The sequence below is a fragment of the Diceros bicornis genome, chromosome X, assembly GCF_020826845.1.
Source record: "Diceros bicornis minor isolate mBicDic1 chromosome X, mDicBic1.mat.cur, whole genome shotgun sequence".
In the NCBI taxonomy this organism is placed as follows: domain Eukaryota; kingdom Metazoa; phylum Chordata; class Mammalia; order Perissodactyla; family Rhinocerotidae; genus Diceros; species Diceros bicornis.
This window is the reverse complement of record NC_080781.1, coordinates 3,446,660-3,470,811: the sequence shown is the minus strand read 5'-3', so window position 1 is coordinate 3,470,811 and position 24,152 is coordinate 3,446,660. Positions and strand designations below refer to the sequence as shown.

Here is a 24,152-nt window from a genome sequence, read left to right as displayed (position 1 = left end):
ACTACATCAAACTAAAAAGCTTCTGCACAGCAAAGGAAACCATCAACAAAACGAAAAGACAACCTAACAATTGGGAGAAGATATTTGCAAACCATACATCTGATAAGAGCTTAATCTCCAAAATATATAAAGAACTGATGCATCTCAACAACAAAAAAACTACCAACCCAATTAAAAAATGGGCTAAAGATCTGAACAGACATTTCTCCAAAGAAGATATACAGATGGCCAACAGACACATGAAAAGATGTTCAAAATCACTAACTATCGGGGAAATGCAAATCAAAACTACAATGAGATATCACCTCACGCCCGTCAGAATGGCTATAATTAACAAGACAGGAAACAACATGTGTTGGAGAGGATGTGGAGAGAAGGGAACTCTCATACATTGCTGGTGGGAGTGCAAACTGGTGCAGCCACTATGGAAAACAGTATGGAGATTCCTCAAAAAATCAAGGATAGAACTGCCATATGATCCAGCTATTCCGCTGTTGTGTATTTATCCAAAGAACTTGAAAACACCAATTTGCAAAGGTACATGCACCCCTGTGTTCATTGCAGCGTTATTTACAATAGCGAAGACTTGGAAGCAACCTAAGTGCCCATCAAGGGACGAATGGATAAAGAAGATGTGGTATATATACACAATGGAATACTACTCATCCATAAGAAACGATGAAATCCAGCCATTTGTGACAACATGGATGGACATTGAGGGTATAATGCAAAGTGAAATAAGTCCGAGGGAGAAGGTCAAATACCGTATGATTTCCTTCATTAAGTAGAAGATAATAACAACAATAAACAAACACATAGAGACAGAGATTGGATTGGTGGTTACCAGAGGGGAAGGGGGGAGGGAGGAGGGTGAAAGGGATAATTCGGTACATGTGTGTGGTGATGGGTTGTAATTAGTATTTTGGTGGTGAACATGATGTAGTCCATGCAGAAATAGAAGTACAATGATGTACACCTGAAATTTTTACAATGTTATAAACCAATGTTACTGCAGTAAACAAAAAATTAAAAATCACAAGAAATTAAACTCAATGTCATGTGACATATTGAACATTTTTCGTGAAATATAACTTGGGAAACAAGGAATACATGTATTTGCATTAACAATGTTTATCATATTGGTTTTTAATATAAGAAATATGTCCTAGACGTACTTGTTGCTTCTTATCACAAAAAATCCAATGATGTCGATTCCAATTACATACATCATGATATCCCGAAATCTATGCAGTTTCTAAAATTGTCCATCTTTTTCATCTTTTACTTTAAAACTTTAGAGGGACAGGGGCTGGCCCGGTGGTGTAGTGCTTAAGTTGGTACAGTCCATCCATGGTCAGGGATTCACAGTTCAGATCCCAGGCTCGGACCTACTCATCCTACTCATCCCCGCTGCATGGCTCATCAAGCCATGCTGTGGTGGCATCCCACATAAAAAAAAGAGGAAGATTGGCAACGGATGTTAGCTCAGGGCCAATCTTCCTCACAAAAACAAAACAAAACAAAACTTTAGAGGGAGAATGAAAAGGATCACTGCCAATCATTTGCCTCCTCACCATTAGGTATCATTATTCAAATTTTCTCTTTCCTGGGAATATAGAAGCCAAACATGTAGAAGTCACCAAATCATTAGTGAAAATCCAGAGAGTATTATGTCTGCTGTTCGCACATCTCGGCCTCAGTAGGCACGGCAGCAGCATAGCTACACCCTCAGTCATTAACCAGCGAGTTGCCCTCGTAAATTTTCCCAGAGTCCTAAATAGCTGGTCTGGAAATTCGTTTCAGATCTGTAAAACCCAAAATGTACATGCAGCGTATTTCTACGTGGTAGTTTGAGTACGTGTAATAAAATTTCCACTAAAAAAAGGAAAGATCTATACCTGTGTAATAAACGCTTTTATAACCTGCTTACAGTAGAGGTGGAAAATGAACGCTTGAGTGAAAAACGCAAGGTCAGTAAGGGAAGTGCAACAGGGCTTGTGTTGAGGAGGAAGGGGAAGGAACTTGCACACAGAAAAGTTCGTCTGGAAATAAAGGAGGAGGTCGCCATTGTTTTATAAAGAATTGCACTGATCAGTGCAATGTAGACTCTGAATTCCATCGCCCCACGAAGTTTTCAGCCACTTGTTCCTTTCTTGCTCACGTATTGTGATTTGTCTCTGTTGTAGAGAAGCTGAGAATTTCTGAATCTGGCCTTTTCAGCTGGAGAGGGGGGTGTCCACGTGCAACTGGCCACATGCATTTTTGCATCTTTCTGGGAAGAGTCACTATTTCCTGGGAACCTCAATGTGTCCAGTGGCTTCGCCAACCTAAGAACCGAAGGGCACTGAGAGCAGAAAATTCCTCGGCTTGGTCATTTAATTATGGACTGTTTTTATACCTGCACAGCATTCAGTAGGTGGCATTTTTTGTCATTTTATTATTGCTTTTTTAAATCCATATAGCTAAAAGTAACCTCATGAAAAATGAACCATTTCAATTTTTATTTAAAAAAATATTTTTGGTACCTTAATGATCTGTGACCCATGTTGATAAGACCTAAATGCCCTCAATTTGTTCTATACTTTTTTCTTGTCCTTATCTCTCCCATATATCAAGTCCATAGTATTGATCAATTATTTTAGAGCATCTTGCTATGGTATAGGGCCCACTCTTTTTGAGCAACAGCCATCCACTTGGGTCCTTATGACAGCCAAACATGTTAGACAGGATAGGCTTCACCCAGTGCCAAGTGTTCGGCCACATAAAGGGCAAGCAACAGACAGTGCGCAGAGAATCGGCATAGCACAGGGCTCATGACCCCCAGCACAGCTTCCAATGTTCCCACCATTCTACACCCGGAACACGAGTCTTCACAAAGGACCATGCTGAACACGAAAAGACAACCTCAATTCAGGTAAGGAACCAGCTGTGGAGTACTTCCATCTCTTACGTCTTCTCGGTCCTGGAGTGTTCTCAGGTGTTAAGCGATAGCCTCCAATTGCAGGGTCAACCCATCCCCACCAACGACTCATCACTTATCTCATCAATGAGGCACCGCGGTTTGCTCCATGGTCCTTAGCTGGACTCTAATTTATCTTGGATTCATTAGGCGTAAAAACCCAACAATTCCTGGAATTAACGGTGTAAGAAAAATGGACCAAGGGTCAAATCTTCAGGCCTCCACGAAATTAAAGGAAAAGCTGCAGAACCACCTTCTAACCATTATCTTTCCACATAGTAAGAGGAAAAGAAGAAGAAGGAGGGAGAGGAGAGAGTAGCTCCTCCATGCTTCCTAAGCGATGAGGACTAATGACGGTGATGTTGTCTTCATGTAATTTTTCAAGAGGACACTGGTTTGAAGGTATAATTATGACACACTAGCCTATGGGTTTAACTAATATTTACCCAATCAGTTAGGCACTGTGCAAAGCGTTGGAAATATAATAATGAGTAAGAGAAACTTCCTAACTTCAAAATGCTATCACCGCTCACTCAAATGGAATCTTTTAACTCTCTCTCTGTGTCTCTCTCTGTCTTACACACACACACAAACATGCACACACACATACATGCACACACACACATACATGCTCACACATACACACACATTTCATAATAGTTCTGGTTCTCTGGCTGAATATATCCCAAAATCCTGTCTTGGAGAAGCTTCACCTCCAACATGGGAGAATAAATTGAATAGCTCACTAGGATGACTAGGTTCAAATATGGTTATATTATAATATTGTCAAGACTTATATAATTTAAAATACAAGTGAGCCTGTCTGTACTAAATTAGAAAGCTTAATATCCTTTTTCAACAAGAAAATGAACTTGATATGTCCCCTGATGTATAAAGCTTTAAGTGGCTTGTATGTAAAATTATGTCACATGAGATAAAACTAGCTGAAAGAGTGTAAACAAAAGGGAAAGGTCATCAAAATATATGCAGGTTGTGAAGTGACCAGGAAGCTGTCACAATGAATATCCTAGTAAAAGACAAAGAGTATTGTGGATATTAAAAATGTAGTAAAAGATTCCACAATGTTTAACTTGAAAGAACCCTGTGTTGCACAGTAAAAGAAGGTTACATAAACATATAAAGTTACAAAATAACCTTCACATTGTAATGAGAGAAATTAACAGTTTCCTACAATGCTGCAAAAGCCCATACCCAAGACCAAGCAGCCCTGCTCCTAAAAATTGACCCAAGAAATATGAAAATATATCCACAATATATTTGTACAGAGACACTCCAAGCAGGTTTATTAATAAGAACCCAGTATTAGCAACAGTCTAGGTTTTTATCAATAACGACATGAATGCAATAATGGTGATATATTTATAAAATGGACTACTACTTAGTAATAAAAAGATATGGCTTATCGATAAAGGATAACAGACGAATCTTTTAAAAATGCTTAAAGAAGACATATAAAAATACAAATCGTATGTTTGCATTTATATGAAATTTGATAAAAAGCAAAATAGACCTATGGTGAAAAAAATGAGAACTCTCTTGCCTATCTGAGTGGAGGTGTGAATTGATTGAGAATTTCGTGAAGGAGTGGAGTGAGGGTGAGTTCTGCCTCTTGACAGAGGTTTAGGTTACACAGGCATACGCCTTTGTCAACACTCACAGACAGGTGCGCTCAGGATGATGCACTTCAATTAGGTGTGCACATTTTACCTGAAATAAAACAAAAAGAACCATAAATATTGATAATATGCACGCTAAAGTGTTTGGCAATCGGATGTATTGATGTCTGCCACTTACTTTCAAATATATATATATATATATATATACACAAAATGACTTGACGAGTGGAAAGAGGAATGAACAGATGGATAGCTATATGATAAACCAACTAAAGTAAAATGTACCTCTCTGAGGATGTTATATGCGCCTTCACTGCACCATTCTTTTAACTTTCCTGTATGTTTGAGAATTTTAATATTCCATATTGGAATGTCATACCAGAATTATATCCTAGAGAAAGCTAAACATGGCTCTTCAATGAAGGCAAGGAAATAGTAAAGAACTGGCATAAATTACCTAAAAATACAGACACCAGTGTACAAATGAACTTTGAGGTGGTAATTGCTGCTTTTAAGGACTCCCCAAGTAATGCGTGTTGACCAGTATACTTTATATGGCTTTTTGCTGCTTTATATTTATTTTACTGGAGGAAATATTTTTGACTTCTTCATAACTGTGAACAAAAATTTGATCAGTATTTAATGGAGCATTATGGTGCAAGGAAGATTTGTATTTTTGTTCAACTCAGATATATAGATATTATATGAATTTATAAACTGGAACTTTGCTATGAACTGGGTCATAAACTCCTTCTCTCAACTCTTTTATACATATGTGTAAAAATATTATTACCATGAGTGACCATTACCATTTGTGTACTTCTCAAATCCTTAGAAATTACTGTACTAGAGATATCGTATATTACTGAAACAATTTCCACAATTAAATTCATTCCAATTATATTCTATAGAAAATAAACTCACAATAAATGCACAGCATTCAATTTAAAATCCCTTGAATCACATTTCTTCGTTATTACAATAATTAGTAGTTTGGCTAATCTTTTTGCAAGAAGTGACTACAAAAAAGAACAAATCGCTCAAAAAAGTATATTTGGATATACTTACAAATTTATCTTTGTTTTCTCCTACTGAATACTGGAACCCTTTCAGGAAATGTAACCAACTTTAAATCTTTCTGCCGAGATCCTTTCTTTTGAGACAATAAAGAATATTGTTGTTGGGTTGATACCTATTATTATAGTTTTTGTTGCAATATTGAGGCATATTGACCAGATTCTTGAACAAAGAATGCTCTAATCAGCCATTACATTTAGTATCATTCAAGGCAGGTAAATATTTCCCAAATGGCAATTACTCCTCACAAATGTAAACGCCTCAGCTTTCTGACTCTCCGTGGTGTTCTTGAGAAGCACAATACTATGTGGCTGTACAATCCTTTAATGTAATCTATTCTTTCCCCTGCTAGTTTTAATGATATTGTCATTGTCTCACAAGTTCATCAAGATAGATTGGGATGAGTCTATTGTATTTCACATGCTGAGAATTTAAGACTTTTTTTTTGGAGAACCTGTCTTGCATTTCTGGGAAAGGCATTCTTTCTTAACTCGTATCCTGCTTGCAAATTTTTTGACATACTTTATCTGATGTTATAGATTATACTTTGTCCATGAGGTTTAATGCCTTTATTGATTCCCTCATTATAATTTTAATTTTTTTGGAGTGTTGGTGATGAATTCCTAGGGTGTAATTTGCTGTATTTAACCTGAATTCTCTTCATCCTCTATTTTCATGGTTTGGTTCAGTTAGTATTCAGTCTATACTCCCCCTTGCTAACGTGTAAATTCTCACATTCTTTACTATCGGTTGATAATAATCCCTCTCCCCTCTGCCAGTGCATTTTAAAAATACTATTTACAAGTAAAATCCCAATTACTTATTACCTGCATTTGTAATTTCTCTAAAACTATCAGCCCCTGCTCTCTTTTCCATCAACAACATTAGTTTTATAATTATTATCTTTTCCCTTTGCCAATTCTTAAATTTTCACTGAGTCCGTTTGGGGCATTAAAGTCCATCTATTATTGTAATTTCCCTTACAAGTACAATTCTTGCTTTCAAGAATTCTTTTTTGGCAGTTTCATAACTCATTCATAGATTATAACCTTATCCATTTAAATTCATCATTCTCCACTATACTCATGCACTGCGTAACGACATTTCAGTCAACAATAGTCTGCATGTACGACAGTGGTCCGTAAGATAGTACCATATAGCCTAGGTGTGTAGTAGGCTACACCATCTAGGTTTGTGTAACTACACTCTATGACGTTTACACAACGATGAAATCACCTAACGACACATTTGTCAGAACGTATCCCGTTCGTTAAGCAACGCATGACTGTATTTTGTTCTCTCTGTGTTGAGATATGTTCACATTTGATTGTCCAGGCCGTTGAATCAGGTGTCAATAATGGAATTCCTTTCGATTAATTCAATGATTTTTTAAAATTGGAGTATTTTTAATTAGCTTAGAAAATAACTGTAGGGCTGAACCTTCTAAATGCTGTTGTTGCTAATTTTGTATATTTTTTCTTGTGTTATATGATAATCGCTGTATTCAATCCTCCAAAATATTGTAGTTTTCTGTGATGTCCTATTCGCTTGCCCTTGTTGATACTTGTTATTTAGAATATTGTATTTAAAAATGTCATTCTCTAAACACAACTCCTAAACAGTATATCTTTAAAGCTCCAATCTGCACATTTTATTTATTCTATCTCAGGAGGAAGCACTGTCTCTTGAGTTAGTCTCCCTTCTTTAAGCTGCATCTTCTTGTTACACGGCTATATTTTCCTTTGCTTCATTAAGCCAGTGACTGCAGGCTTTATTCAATACGTTCTTTGTTCAAACTCTTGGTATCTTTGAGGCTCTGTAGATTTTGCCTCAGAAACCATGAGCGATCTCAAGAGTGAATTAGGAGAAGGATAGGAGTCTTGATTATACCTTTGTTTTCTGCAAATGCATATTTTATATTTAAAATCCATTTAACATTGATCCATCTTTCATTGAGCTATGAATAAAATGTGAGGAAACATGCTGAACAATCTATTTCACTAAAATTCACATATTCTTTTGGGAAACAACTGAATGTAAACTCAAACAGACTAGTGTCGTTAAAGGTAGATTGAAGTATTGGATGTCCATAATTTTACTTCCTACATTCGTACAGAGAACTTTATAATTATATCTTGAAACATGTAAAATAGAAGGGAAGCATGCTTTTTCTTTAAAAAATATGTTAAGGAAACCAAATTTATTATAAATAAGCATGTCCCTATCCATGTGTCTATTAGAAAAGTCACAACTCCTTACTGGAGATATTAATCCTCATTCAGATTCCACTTTTTGTAGATATAATCAACAGCTTTTTTGTGATTGTTATTTATTGAAGGATTGTGATATCTGACTTAAGACTACCCTTTCAGTGTTTGTCAAGATGAACTAATAAGGGCTACCTTTTGTCTGAAATACAAATGAATGCCCCTAGTCCTCCAAACTCAGAATAGCACATTCATTACTGACAAACAATATGCCAGAGATTCTGCATAATTGCTACTTGAAAAGTTAAATAAATAAGAGCTAAAAAAAATTACTTTCAATAGCACAGGGCTGCAGGTACTCATCTATAGATCAAAGAAATAATGCCTAATTCCGGAGTAAGGGGTCACACCAGATCATGGACACAAATACTTTGCTTTCCTCATGTAAATATCAGAAATTCAGATTCTAATTAGAGACATCTTAATCTGAGAGGCAAAATAATCATGCAAAATTTATCGTGCCAAAACCTTCAGCAATTTGATTATTTCTAAGAACATTATAATATTCACATCTTCCAGCCCGAGTTTCTACAGAATACTTGAATATTTTTAATAAACTCTGAAGTGTTTTTGATGGAAAATTGAGGAAAATTCTCTATTACTGTTGGATAAACAACCAGTAAAGACTCTTTAAAAAGTATGAAAGGATGAATTCTTTAACAACTGTTGGCAAGAATACCACATAATCTTCAGTGTAATTGTGAGAATTACAGTTAATATTGACATAGTCTTAAATGTGAATACATCATGTCTCCCTGTATAATTTTCATGCAAAGGGAGGAATGTAAACACAATAAAACAACAGCAGAAACAAGAATAAGAAAAATCAAATGCAATAGTGGGTGGGAATTTGGAAATAGTTAAGGAATTGATGCTGCTCAAAATTTTAGGAGTAAAAGTTGATTCACATATACCGTCACTGAGACAGAACAGTATTCTAGCATGGAATTCTTTAAACCTGTATTCCAAACCAGCCTAAAAACCTTCTAAGTATGTGGAATGGGATAAGTTCTGAGATCTTTTCTGACTTTTACTCTTCCTGTCAGCATATTACAGATTATAGCACTTGCTCCAAAAATGGTTGTGGAAATCAATTTAGATTAATTGTACAGAATGTTCGTTAAAGAGCCTGACATACAATGTGCTTTCAATAAATGGAGGTTCCAAATGGAATTTAGACATTCAATTTATATTCATCCATGTTATGAATTAACTTCAATATTGGAATTACTTTACACTGGAAGAAAAAGTTGAAGAGACTTTGAGTAATAAAGGTGTGTGTCCTGTAATACTTAAAATGGCTATCATTTTACTGTATGTCTCTGCAGGAATTAATAACAGAGCGAGACTATGTGTGCTGAAAAGGGAAGATATCCAAGCTGATACGATTGCAGACTCACAACATTCTCCATTGCCTGAAGACCATCTTGAGCAAGGTACCGTGCTTTCAGAATGCTCATTGTGGCTGGAACCTCAGAAATTCACTGGGGACACTTTTTAGAAATCATGTTCTGAAATCCTATTTATCAATGCCATCTTATAGGAATTACAAATATGAATTTAAAGACGTTTTCAGGCAGCCTTAAAACTTACCATTCATCAAAAATATGAGGGTGTTAAAGTAAACTATTACATCATATTTTCCACCTAAAACTTTTATATTGGCACTTCCAGATCTATAGATAGATCCCATTCATGGTAAGTAGTATTAAAAAAAGAAAGAAAACAGGATTTGGTTCATTAAATTCATTACTAACGTATTCCAGCTTTTTTTATTTTTTCTTTGAAGAATCTAGACTGTTAAAGAACTGCTCGGTCTCTATCATGCTTAATTTGAAAATGTCAACCATCATTGAGTCATTTCATTCTTTTCTTAAAGAAGGCATTTGGGGGGTATTGTCCTCAACTGTCTAAGGACGCTTTATGAGCTATAGCAAAGTTACCTGACTTCTGGGTTTTGGATAGCATTTAATATAAATGGCATGGCTGAAATTCTGGCTAGACCACTCATTGGTGATTTTAGTAAACAAAGTCATTTAATTTATCTGGACCATGCTCCCTCTTGGTTAAATGGATATAAACAACAGCAGAATTGTACTCTCAAATTTTAAAGCTTGCAGAGAAATCCCAAACATATCTTAGTTTTATGGATCTCACAAAAATCTTTAGCTTAAAAGATGTGAGGTATTAGCATCATTTAATCAAATGATTGCCTACAGTTATGAAATTTAGTCAATATTAAGATGCCTCCTCATGTACCTACCATTAATTTTGGGGTCACTAGCTCTTATAATCATCAAAGGTATATCTTAAGCTAACACCAAACAATAGCAAGTAAATATTTATTCTGTATTATTTTCTTCCTTATTGTTCTTGCTGAGTTCATTCCTCATGATTTCTATATGTACTACTAAAACATGGAATTTTGGCATTTTATGCCAAGTGGGACATTACATGTCAGAAGGTATAATGTTCAATAATTATGTCTTTATATTTTGTAAATCCTTATAACATATACCGTGGTGGTTATTTAAAGGTCATAATATATACAATAAATTACCGCTAAAAGTTGTCTAATTATACAAGTCCATCTCCAACAGACACATTCACACAATACACATTTATGCATATGTGTGTTTGGTTATTTCTGTTATAGAATAAATTTGTCATAGAATAGTAGCCATAAGAATGGAAGACATTTAAAAGATTTTAAAACAAGTGGGACAATAAAATATGTAAATTTAAAAAAATCTATAAATCCATAAATTAATATCTTTTATGAGAGTAAATTATTTTAATGAAGAATGAATTATTTCAGTTACCAGTAATCTAAAATTACAAATTAATATCTGTTAATGGCCAATTTAATATCAAATGATTGCTTTTTAATAGAACAATGCAACTATTTTAACTGCCATATAAGCCACTCGGTTCGTTTTTCTCTAATATATTGAGCCAGGTTATTCATGAGGAAAGCGATTTTACTGAACACTTTATTCTCTGAGGTTGTAACTGTTGCTTTGGCAATCTTAATCAACCTTAATAGAGTACTGTAACTGCCTTAAATGTGCCTGGATATCATGTTTCATAGGAATGTCCTTGAAAATGGTCCCATTAGGAAGATTTATATCCTTCGTATTTTATGTATATAATGATTATACTCCTGTGAACTTTGTAAGATATCTGCATCTAGTGGGAATGTAAAAAAGGAGCATATTCTATTTCCAAATTTGTGTTTGCATACTTTCTTTTTTCTTTTTTCTTAAAGCTTAATTTCTTTTTTTTTTTTTATTATGGTAAAAACAATTAAATTTACCATCCTGACTATTTTTAAGCACACAGTTCAGTAAGGTTAAGTATATTCACATTGTAGTACAATGGATCTCTCGAACTTGTTCGTCTTGCAACACTGGAATTCTATAGCCATTAAATACTAACTTTTCTTCCCCTCTTCCTCCAGCCCTTGGTAAACATCTTTCTGTTTCTAAGACTTTGACTACTTTAGCTACTTCACTGGAGTGGAATCATATAGTATGTATCCTCTTGTGACTGGCTTACTTTGCTCAGCATAATGTACTTGAAGTTTATCCGTGTTGTAGCATGTGACGCGATTTCGTTCTTTGTTAAGGCAGCATAATTTCTTGGATGTGACACCGAAAACAAAAGCAAAAATAGACAAGCGGGACTACACCAAACTTAAAACCTTTCACGCATCAAAACAAACAATCAACAGAGTGAAATTGCAACGTATGGAATGGGAGAAAATAATTGCAAATCATACATCTAAAAAGAGGTTATTATCAAGAATATATAAGGAACTTCTACAACTCGATAACAACAACAAAATAACCCAATTAAAAATATGGGCAAAGGACTTGAATAGACATTTCAACAGAAAAGACATACAGCGCCCAATAAGCATTAGAAAAGATGCTCAACATCCCTTAACATTAGAGAAATGTAAATCAAAAACACAATAAGATATCACCTGACACCAATCAGCATGGCTACTACAAAAATAAAACAAAACAAAACAGAAAATAACAAGTGTTGACGAGGATGTGAAGTTGGAACCCTTGCACACTGCTGACGGGAATGTAAAACGGAGCAGCCATTAGGTAAAACAGTATGGAGGTTCCTCAAAAATTTTTAAATTGAATTACCATTTTACCCAGCAATCTCACTTATGGATGTATATCCAAAAGAATTCAAGCAGGATCTTGAAGATGTATTTGCACACCCACGCTCACTGCAGCTTTATTCACAGTATCCAAGAGGAGGACGCAACCCAAGTGTCCAGCAACAGATGAATGGATAAAGAAAATGTGTTATATACATACAATGCAATATTTTGCAATCCTAAAGCTTAATTTCTACATAGATTTCTTTTCAAGGTGTAAGTCCAGCTGTTTAAGTACAGTGAATAGTTTAAAAGCCAGGCGCAAAGTTTTGAATAACGATCATACCTCTGCAACTAACATAATTTTTGTAAAGTAGGAGGCACTTTTAAAATGTACCTTGCCTTTAGTCAGAGTTTAATAGATATGCAATGCTTTATCATTAATGTTATTATTTTTAATTTGAAACATCAGATAATTAGGTGAGAAAACGTTTAAATCATCATAAAAATCAACAGAGCTAATCAATAAACATATGAGAGAGCTCAACCCATGTTTTTAATCAAGCATGAGGATGGGTTTGTATAAACATTCACACACGCACACACGCAAACAAATATTCATGCCCATATACAATGTACAGTGTTGGTTAATGTAGGAGGAAATCGGTACACATCAACATCCCAAAAATATTTGGGTGACATTTTCTGCACATCTATCAAAATTTATAACACACGTACACTTGGCTCAGCTTTTCTCCTTTGGGGAATATATCCTCCCCAAATAATATTAAAGTAGTTCAAAGATGCATATGCAGACAAATTGCATAACACTGTTGGGAAAGAAAAATTAAGAACAAACGTCTACGGTCCCATCAATAGCAGAATGTCTGAATAACCGATGGCATGGGATGTGATACTGAATACTGACTTGTAATATCCGGCTATCAAAATGCTGTGCCATCACTAAAAAACCACTACAAAATGGTTGGCGGCTTAGGACACTGAGTCCTATGCTCTTTCTATTCTCAAATGCATGTTGGCTAGAGGTCACCTCGACCTCTGCGTCTTGCTTTCTACATGCTACTTCTCCAGGCTGAACACTCAGTGCACATCTTTGATACGTCCATTCTCTTAGCAGAGAGAAGAGGGAGATGGCGGAACTGGGCAGCGGCTCCCAGAATGTCTGCTTGGAAACAAAGCATGTCTTTTCTACTTATATTTCGTTGACCAGAGCAAGTTGTAGGACCACGTCTGGCTTCAATGGGGCAGGAGGTGTCATCCTGTCATGGGGAGGGCCAGTCCCATTAGGGAATGCCTAGAAATGAGAGACAAGGATATTTTTACAATAACACGGTCTACCATACATTGTTGAATAGGATCATGGGAGAAGCAATTATAGTAAGGGGAGGAGAGAAGATATTGAAGAATAAGAGCTAAGGCTTATTGAATGTTCCTCATAGGCTAGTAACTATTTTTCTTTCTTTATAAGTGTTCCTCCTGCTCAATGATGCACAGAGAAGACTAATCACAGCCTCATCACCTCCCACTAGGTGTCGGATCAAGAATTAAACCTACCCAGTTTAGAATAGAGCAGTGCTACTTTATACTGTGTGTGTGAAACAATGTGATGTCATCTTGCAAAGTATAAAAAGCACTTTACCAAAAACTGATCTGTAAAAAAAAATAGTGCTCTATATGTCTTTACCTATATTTGTGTATGCAGATTTCTATAAAATCTGAGAAAATGCCTGAAGATATTTCCAGTTAAAGAATGTAGAACAAAAGTACCATTGTTCCTACACCCAGTGAACTGATGAAAAGAGTAAAAATTAAAAAAAAAAAAAAAAAACCCAAGCAAAAATATGGGTGATATTCAATTCCACAATACCAATTTGTAGTCTACATGATCAAAGAAAGGCACTGAAAATTTTGGTGATCTGCAGAGCAGGCTCCCTTCCTAATTTTTACAGATACCTCAAATCTGAAAAACAAAACAAAACAAAAAACCGACTTAGACTAGCCAAAGCAATGTAGAGAAAATTGAAGTTAAACCTGAAATCTGAAAGTAAAATGAAGAAATTAACTAGGTAGAAAAGAAAATTTCTCTTATAGACCAAGATTTTAATAGATACTTTCCTATTAACTTCCTGTGTGCACAATTTTGTTCATTCAGAGACAACTTTGTCATTGACTTTTGTTTGAAAAGTTTTACTTGATAGATATATATTGCTGTGATTATATATCTATACCTATTTCTTTCTTTTTTGTTCCTCATTCATATCTTTGCCTACATCTATCTATATCTTTATTTTCTTTTTTGGTGAGGTTAGCTCATTGGCCCTGAGCTAACATCTGTGCCAATCTTCCTCTGTTTTTTGTATATGGGACGCTGCCACAGCATAGCTTGATGAGCTGTGTGTAGGTCCACTCCCGGGATCCAAACCCTTGAACCCTGGGCCGCTGAAGTGGAGTGCATGAACTTAACCACTACACTACCAGGCTGGCCCACCTTTATTTTCTAAAGTCAAAATTGAATGTTCCTTGTGAAAATAGAGGGACATTTTAATTGAATAATCATGTATGCATATTTACATTTCCATGAGTTAGTCTGGTTTTTGAAATAGGTCACGTTAGTAATCTATGCTGTGTGTGCATGTGTGCGTGTGTGTATGAGTGTGTGTGTGTGCATAATGTGTGTGGAAATCAAATAAGATGGTGTATGTGAAAATATTTTGAAACGTATAATTCCATAAAGCACCATGCATACTCTTGGATGAAGAACATGAAGGTCATGTATGTCAAGTAGCTTTCTCGTGTGAGTCATGAATAAGACCCAGGTCTTTCAACTTGTCATTTCCCTCTCTGTCTACGTAATCTGGAAAAAGTCATTCTCAGCACATCCTCTTGGCATTGTCTTTGTATCATGCTAGTACACTTGGTTGGTACAAAACACTCCATCTTGTAACAGTGGTTAATGATGGCAGTAATCATCCAGGAACATGATGTCCAGGTATTCACAACAAATGTGTGCATGTGAGTGTGTGTGAAGTGAAGTAACTCCCCAGGTGACCAGCAGCATTTTTTCTTTTTAGGGATACAAAACCCCCAATTTTAATTACTTCCATAAATTCTTGCCATCACTTGACAACCATTATTAAAAACATCAAAATAATGAGTACCAGATTTAATAGTAGTTTAATACAGTGAAATATTAGCATAGAAGAAGCATTTGTTTTCCATAGTGCGAATAAGCTTTATAGTGCTCTGAATATCCATTGTTAGTTATTTTAAATCATCTAATCAATTTGAACATTTGAACCTCTGATTTTCAATTAGAAGTAACACAAATTTACCACAATAACACAACTAATTTCAAAACGTAGCATCTAATCCTGTAGTGGTTACATGCCATATCAAATTTAATGTAAGTTGGCATTTAGAGGGAAAAGGATTTAAAAATACCATTTTCTCAGCATTGTACTATATAAGTCTAAAATGTTCCATAAGTCTGGCAGAGTACTTAATTTATGCTTAATCCTATTTAAAATATTCCACTGAATAAATTGGACTCTAAGGGAACTATTCAAATTAGGTCTTAAAAAGATAAGCAGAGTTGGACAATTCAGACAGAGAGCAGCTGTACCGTTATTTGGCTGCATGGCATTATTGTACTCACACATGCAATCAATATGGACTCAATTACTAGAAATAATGGAAATCGTAATACTTCACTCAAGTCATTTCATATGCTTGCACGATTTATTATGCTTTATTAACCAAAAGGAGATTATACTATTGTATGTGAAGTTATTATTATTTTAGAATTGAGAAAGCTCACGTCTAGAAACATGAAAAGAATATTTATGGATGGAGAAAACATGGTACTTCTGAGAGTAAACTGAGAAAGGAGTAAGCAGTTTGGGGGGGTGCAGAATCATCTTGACAATGTTCATGGAGAAGTTTCTCCCACAGTGAGGGATTGGAACAGCATAGTATGTGAAGAACAAAGAGTCCTGGGCATTCTTCCTTGACCTAGTGTTGCCTCCACGACCATGAGCAAGACCTTTCATCTCTTTGAACTTCAGTTTTACTTGGCTCTTGTTGGGGTTGGAAAGCATTCCAACAATCCCTTTCCACTCTAAAATCATAGGCTGCTCTGTCACGTGAAGTTATGCATGGACAGAAGGGTATGTTAATGGATATGCTGAATACTGTAGGGCACCATCAACAGAAATTCCTGCCCAGCTTATGTTCAGTGCTACCTCTTCCTAATTTTTCATTTTTGGTGTATTCATTTGATAGAGGAGAAACCATGACATAATTCTATTTTTAAATAGCTCATGATGGATTAAGTAAGATCAAAAGGCTGTATAATAATTAGGGCATAACAGCAACTACAACAACTTCCTAAATTCCAAACATACATAAAGGTTATTTCATCAAACTAGAGCCCTTAATCAGAAATGGAAGGACGTTGGGATGCCAGGGACAAAAAGCATCACCGTTACCCAGTGACATTAGCAAGGGGAGATGGAGCGATTGAGAATGGGAATGTTAGGACAGCATGGGAAGAAATGTGAGCTGAAAGATCATAAAAGCAGTAACCAGAGCAGTGTGACTAGAGATGAGAAACACTCTGTATCGAGTCTATTGCCACTGACGTTATGATGCAATCAATCTGAATCCATGAAATCTGTCTAAAATAAAGGTGCCGTAAGCATACAAATTTAATGCTCATTTTATACAAATTTAGTACCTCTGTCCCAAATTATGGAGGCCTCCTCTGTTTCTCTTGCACCCTGCCTTTAATCTACCAGAAAATCTTGTTGACTTTGTAGTTATCAGATATCTCAAATCTGATTCTTACTGTCTCCAACTCAACCACTCTCTCTCAGTTGCCCATCTGCAGTAGCCCTAGGATGGGTCTCCCTGTCCCCAATTGCATCTGTTATGGATGACATCATGTCCCCCCAAAATTCATATGTTGAAACCGTAACCCCCAATGTGACTGTGTTTGGAGACAGGGCTTTTAGGGAAGTAATTAAAGTTAAATGAGGTCATAAAGGTAGGGCCCTAATTCCACAGAACTCACGTCCTTATAATAAGAGAGAGACAGTGGAGCTCTCTCTCTGTATAAGCACAGAGGAAAGGCCAGGTGAGGACACAGTGAGAAGACGGCCATCTACAAGCCAGGAAAAGAAGCCTCACCAGGAACCAACCCCACCAGCACGTTGATTTTGGACTTCCAGGCTCCAGGACCATGAGAGAATCAATGTCTGTTGTTTAAGTCCCTCATTCTGTGGTACTTTGTTAGGACAGCCCTGGCAAACTAATATAGTGACTCCTTTTTGCCCACTGCTTTCATAAAAGCCACAGTATTTTATAAATAAAATAGATCATTCATGCATGTTATGTTGTATAAGTAGAATATCTTATCACAGCAGAATATAGTCTAAATCCTCATATAAAACCCTAGGTTTTATATGATCTGCTTCCTAATCTTCTCTCCAACTTTCTCTTCAATGAAGCTTCTGTGTTGAAACCAATCATACTCCTGTCACCAGAATTCTTCAATTTTTGTCCCTAAGTTTCATGACACTTTTGTTCGGTTGATTACAGACACATTGCAAAAGCACATCTAATAGACTTCCCTGAGCACTTTAGCAAAATAGAACCCCCCTTCAATGCCTAGCCCTCTATATTTTTCTAATATTCTCCATATCACTCATCTCTGTTTTATTGCAGGTGGCAGCTAGGTGTATATTTGTTCATTTCCTCTTTCCTTGTGTTAGTTCGACACTTGAAGAAAGGAGAGCCCTAGACAAGGATTAAAGAGATGACACATTTTAGGTGTGAGCCTTGTGTAGTGAGGGTCAGGAAAAAGATATGAGGCATGGAAAGACGCGAAGGGATGCAGTGTAAAGCTGTATGTTGCCTTTTTGGCCATTGCTTCACAAAGAACCTCGAAGCAGCATAGCAAGAGGCTCTGCAGATGTGTTGACCCTGCAAGACAGCAGAGAAAACCTGCATTAGTGTCCTCTTTCTGCCAGAACATATCACCACGTGGATAGCAGACAACTTGAGGGATGTGAAGCAGAAGAAAACACCTCCAAATCATCAAGGTGCAGATATTTATTCAGTGACCCTCTTGGGAGGGAGACTGCCTACTCCCCAACTCTTCCTCATTGAGAGGAAGTGGCTTCTTGGTGATTCTGACAAGTCTCTCCAATTCCCCACTAAAATATCTGCATAGATGAAGACAAATCTTCCTCTATCCAAAACAACAACGAGCACAAAATCAGCAAAACTTCTAAAACCAAGAATGACAGTCAATTCGTCAGCCATAAGAGGAGGCTTTCTAATAACTACTAGGTTATACAACATGACAAACACACACTGTCAGGGGCTACTCACTTCTACAAGACTGTAGATTCCACGAGAAAAGACTTACGTCTGAATGCCTGAATTGATCAACTGACTGATGTGTGTTCCTTTATTCAGCAGATATGGATCGGCCACTGTATGAGTTTCCTATGGCTACTGCAACAAATCACCCCAAACTTAGTTGCTTAAAACCACACAAATTTATTGTCTTACAGTTCTGAAGATTGGAATATCAAAATGGATCACCCCAGGCTAAAATGAACGTGTCAGTAGGGCCGTGTTTCTCCTGAGGGCTCTAGAGAAGAATCATCTCCTTGCCTTCTTCAGCTTGTATATCCTTCTTTTCCAGGCTGTTCGTGTTTCTTTGCTCGTGGTCCCCTTCCATCCAGCAAATGCATCACTACAATCTCTGCCTCCCTCTTTCCCTTATAAATCCCTGTGGTTCCATTTGTTCCACCTGTACAATCCAGGCTAATCTCCCCATCTCAAGATCCTTAATTTAATCACATCAGCAAAATCCCTTTTTGACATGGAACACACTCACATGGTTCCAGGGATTAGGATGTAGACTGCTTTGGAGGTGGAGAGGAATTTTCTGCTACCCCAAAAGCCATATTGCATCAAGTGCCCAGAAGGGAGACAGGAAGGTGCATCCATCTGCCCAGGTGTGTCCTATCTCCTGCTTCCCATTGCCCAGGTAACCTCTGCACTTCAGATCTGCCCCCTTGGTGGTTTCTTGGGAAACCAGAAGCATGCATCGCGATGTGAATCTCTTCCTTGTTCATAACTGGACAGGCAATTTTCCAAGAGTAGAGTTTCATGAAAAGACCTAGTACCACCCAAGCCCTAGGTTTCAGCTTAGATTTTGGACAGCTCTACATCATTCCTCCACAGAAGAGGAAATGTGCATTTGCGTAGGTGTTCCCTTTGGAAAGAAGGAATCAGTGCAGACAATCAGAAGAGCTGCATGCACCCATTTGGTGTCCAACACACTCAAGCCCCAAAAATGTAAGTTTCATGGAAACAGAGGTCATGGCATTATTTACCACTCTGTCTCTTGAGCTTATATTCCTGGTCATTGCTAGGCACTCAATAATTGCGGAAATAAATGCAATCGTGGTCAAAAACTCTCGAACAAGTTGATGTAGAAAATTGATCTGTACCATCTTCTTACAAATAATTTCCTCAATATAGAACAAGAAATAGGTGACGATTTGCAACAGGGAAACACAGCAGTAATATTTTTTTAAATTTCTATATTTATTTTTACTTACATTTTTAAAGAGAAACTACACTGATTTATTCAAAAATGTGACTGCAAGAGCTGAAGTAGCTGAAGTCACCCCTACGACACCAGCGAAGTCCTGCCTACGAACCACAGCATTAGGCAGCATTCCCGCATGACCACAGTAGGCAGCGTCAGTCACCAACAATCCGAAACAGCCAAAGCCAACAGGAAGATGCGCTAAAAGGAATTGAAAAGCTTCAGTGCGTGGTTGTGTATCCTGGTTATTAGTTTACTCCTCTTTGTGAGATTGCCGTGTTCACTGAGAACGCCACATGATTGAGGAAATTTTCTGATTTGGGAAACGTTGTTGTTAGTGCGGTTGAGTGGACGCTGACTCCCAGCGCCCCTGTGGACCGCAGAGCGGAACGCTGCCCGATATTTCTGCGCCATCTTCTCACCCTCTGGCGCTGTGTCAGACAATGCTCCACTGTTATTCATAGGGTTTTCAGAGCCAATTATTTGGGAAGTGAGTGGCCAGGTCTTTCTACCATGGATGACCCTGCTGGTATCTGAATTTCAGTGGCATAGCTTTCAGCATCACAGCAACACGTGGTTGCCACAGTAAGACAACCAACAGGCAAGTGGTGTGTTTCTCTGACTGAGACTTGGACCCTGGTGCTGATGGTGATAGCACTGAATCTTAACCACTAGACCATCAGGGCTGGCTCTTCAGAAACACGGTTTATAACAATTTTCTCTGAGGAATTTAGCCAAGGTGTTAAGATGTTTCTTTTAATATTTTCTAATTACTCGTTCACAAATTTAGTTGTTATACATTACTTTCTTATCTTTGTAATGACATAATATCTTAGCGATGAAATGGAATGCTTGAAAGGTGTCCAATAGAGTTCATGGAAGAAAATAGAACCCATTTTTAATGTTTCTGCCCTGATAAAGTAAAATGATGTAAGATTAACGTGGTCAAAACATCATATGGGATAAATTATATAAAATACGTTTTCATTTTACATGAAGTCCTTTCTTTGTTTAAAAAAAAATGTTCCAGTCGTACCGGTACACAATTCTAAGGAAATCAAAATAGGCACACACAGTGACATCTTGTCTCAATTATTAGATTTCAACTGGTAGTGATTTGGTAATTTTCCCGCTATGTAATTTTGGTTCCAATGTAAACTTTTTCTCCAAATCTCTAGTAAAGGCCATGTCATTTTCCGAGTCTCAAATTCCAATCCAGGGAGAATAGTGAGCGTAGTTAAAATAATAACACTTTGATGAAGCCCATTGATGAAATGATGCTTGGAAGTCAAGGTGAATGCACTGTGATAATATCAAGTTGAGAATATATCTTTGAGTTCTTGCTTCATTTGGAATTGTTCTCATAAAGAATTTATGAAAAACAAGATGATTTATGCAAAAGTTCATTGATTATCTCAGTTTTCTGAAATACTCTGAACATAAGGGTCATCTGGAATTTTCATTAGACATTAGAGGTGTCTGAGAATCTGTATATAAAAATAAATATGTTTTATGTAATGTTTCATGCATAGAAATAAAAACATAAAATATATGTAGCTAATGCATTGTAAAAAAAAATTTAAAGACTACATCAAGGGAGTCTGTGGAGAATTAGTGTTTTAGCAAAAACCACAAGATGATTTCAACAAAAATGCAATTCTGGTACACACTGGCATGGGGGATTGTTTATTTCAAAATTTAAAGTTGTACTTTTGATATTTAAGTATTCTGGCAGCTAATTTATTCAATTTATTCATGTAATTATTTGCCACATTCTTTTTTGTTTGTTTGTTTGTGAGAAGATCAGCCCTGTGCTAACATCCGCCAATCCTCCTCCTTTTTTGCTGAGGAAGACGGCCCTGGGCTAACATCCGTGCCCATCTTCCTCCACTTTATATGGGACGCCGCCACAGCATGGCTTGCCAAGCAGTGCGTCGGTGCGCGCCCGGGATCCAAACCAGCGAACCCCGGGCCGCCGCAGCGGAGCATGCGCACCCAACCGCTTGCACCACCGGACCGGCCCCTGCCACATACTTTCTTTTATCAGATATATATTGAAGAAATGTATATATTATTTATATTAAATATACACTGCTCATCCCTATGTCTGTTCTCACCCCATATAAAAATGGCCAGAATAATGTTTGGTGTGCTATGATATAAAATATGTACCACTGTCCTGTATAGAAAATTCACTAGCAACTCCTCAGTCACACTCTTGAGAAAGCTGGTGTGGGAGACCAGAATTGGCCACCCCACAATGTGTCTCTTTGGCATGAGGATTATTTTGGGCTGGTTACTTTTAAGAAACTGCAGAAGGGAAAGAAGCTCTGAAAAGTAGAAATTACCCTTTGTAAGAGACATTTACATTTATAAGAGAAATCTCCATCTGTATAGGTATCTCCCTCTCTGTACCAGGAAGAAGGGAGATGACCTTACCTCTAGAAACTCTTGTCAGTGGGAAAGGCTAGGACTTAAATCTACATACTCTTGTTTACTGTGCTTTCTGCTAATCTCCCATAGCCAACTCCCTCACCCCCAACATCCTCCTTTGTCTTTAGCTGAAGGTAGAATTTAAGGTGAGAACCTCCGCCATCTTGCAGAGATACTCAGTTACCCAGTAGGTCTCTCCCATGTGTACATGATATAAAGCTTTGTTTGATTTTCTCCTGCTATTCGGTCTCATGTCAGTTTAATTTGTAGCCCAGCCAGAAAGGACCCAGAGTTGGTAGAGTATAAGTGTTTCTCCCCTTCGCTGGTTTTGCAGGCCAATAAAGTGGGAAGCATTGTAAATTACGCCTGGAATCCAAAGCAGCAGAACCAGCTACCTCACCGTCAAAGGAGATGTCTGCTAGACGTGAGAAATGTGTGAGGACCCCCCCCCCAGAGATGCTGCCTTGCTCAGCAATCACGGGAAATACACAGTGGGAGCCCCCTGCAGTGGGTGGGCCTGATGATGCTAATCGACTGGGACATGTGGTAGCGAGCGGTGCTTGACTTCTGGGTGCAGAGCCATCACTGTAGATGTACACAACAAGAAACAGCAGTGAGCAGATAGATCAGAAACAACACTGTGGTTTTGTTACAGCCCCCTTTGGTTTGATGAGGAACTCCAACCATCGATGTGTTCAATGTTTCGAATGTGTCACCACCATTTCACCCTGACACAGAAAGGTAAATCAAACGTCCAATGGCTTCCCCATGGTAAGGGCATATTGGGGCAAACTCCTGAGACTTCTGAGATTCTGAGAATCTTGTTGTCTTGGTCCCTTTGGGCTGCTGTAACAGGACACCACAAGCCGAGTGGCTTACGAACAAGACATTCTCACAGTTCTGGAGGGTGGAAGTCCGAGATCAAGGTGCCAGCAGATTCGGAACCTAGATGGCATCTTCTCTCTGTGTCCTCACATGGTGGAAAGGGGTGAGGGAGGTCTCTGGGGTCTCTTTTATCAGGGCAACTAATCCCATTCATGGGGGCTACACCTTTATGATCTAATCACCTCCCAAAGGCCCCTCCTCCTCATACTATCAAATTGGGGATTAGGATTTAAACCTATGATTTTGGGGGGGACATAAACATTTAGACCACAGCACTTAGTAACATTTAATGTCTGGGATCCAGATATCAAAAACAGAAAAATTAATTATAGAAATAATATTAGCACATTCCAATAGGTGCAGTAATGGGAAATCGATATCCGTTACCAGCATAGTTCTGATCTCCTGGAACTCTCTTTTGTGTTCAAATCGCAGCAGTGCTAAAGGCTGCCAGCTTTATAGGAGCCCCTAGTGAAAGCAGGTGCTCAACTTCGCCGTGCTGATGTAATGAGAGGGCACATCTCACACAGGCAGCTCTACCGTAGCAGTGTTATGCCTGTGCTTCTGAGAAAAGAAAGGGCAAGGAAGCTGCTTCTCAAAATTGAAAAGCATTCAAGTTCTGAAATGATTACGTCCATTCCCATATTCTTTTTCATAGTCTCGTTCAGTTGATTCCCTGAAGGTTCCACACTCTCGTGAGCAGAGTCAGGGGGTAGAGCTGGTATATAAACCTGTCTAAAAGGTGAAACCCTGTAATGCAAAAAGCTGGTTGCTCCTGGGAGTAGCCCCAGGGTGATCTGCTCTGCGATATCAGGATCCTGATTATCGTGACCTACGTTTAAGTATCTAATAGAGAAAGTCAAAACTCAACTTAGACCAACTTATGACTGGCAGCAGGGAACTCATCTGAGAACAACAGAGGTAGAATCCATTATCTAAAATGTTCATAATATTTCTGAATCTCATTGAAGAAGGTGGGCCTTTCTATAGCATACATAATTAAGTTAACGAATCCAGGTGGTCTAGGATGGGGCCCAAGATTGGCATTTCTAGCACACTTCCTGGTGGTGCTGATGTTGCTGGTCCAGGAACCACACTTTGAGAACCCCTGGTTTAAGAAATCTTA

General features: G+C 37.6%; 1 long non-coding RNA gene across 1 annotated transcript in view; it reads left to right on the top strand.

Moving 5' to 3' along the window:
• The first annotated feature begins 2,209 nt into the window (after positions 1-2,209).
• The window catches only part of LOC131400697 (uncharacterized), a 71,684-nt gene continuing 49,741 nt past the window's right edge, over positions 2,210-24,152 (top strand). Inside the window, exons 1-2 of the long non-coding RNA XR_009217405.1 lie at positions 2,210-2,412; positions 9,269-9,376. This is a non-coding gene — a long non-coding RNA (uncharacterized LOC131400697). The remainder of the gene's footprint in view (positions 2,413-9,268; positions 9,377-24,152) is intronic.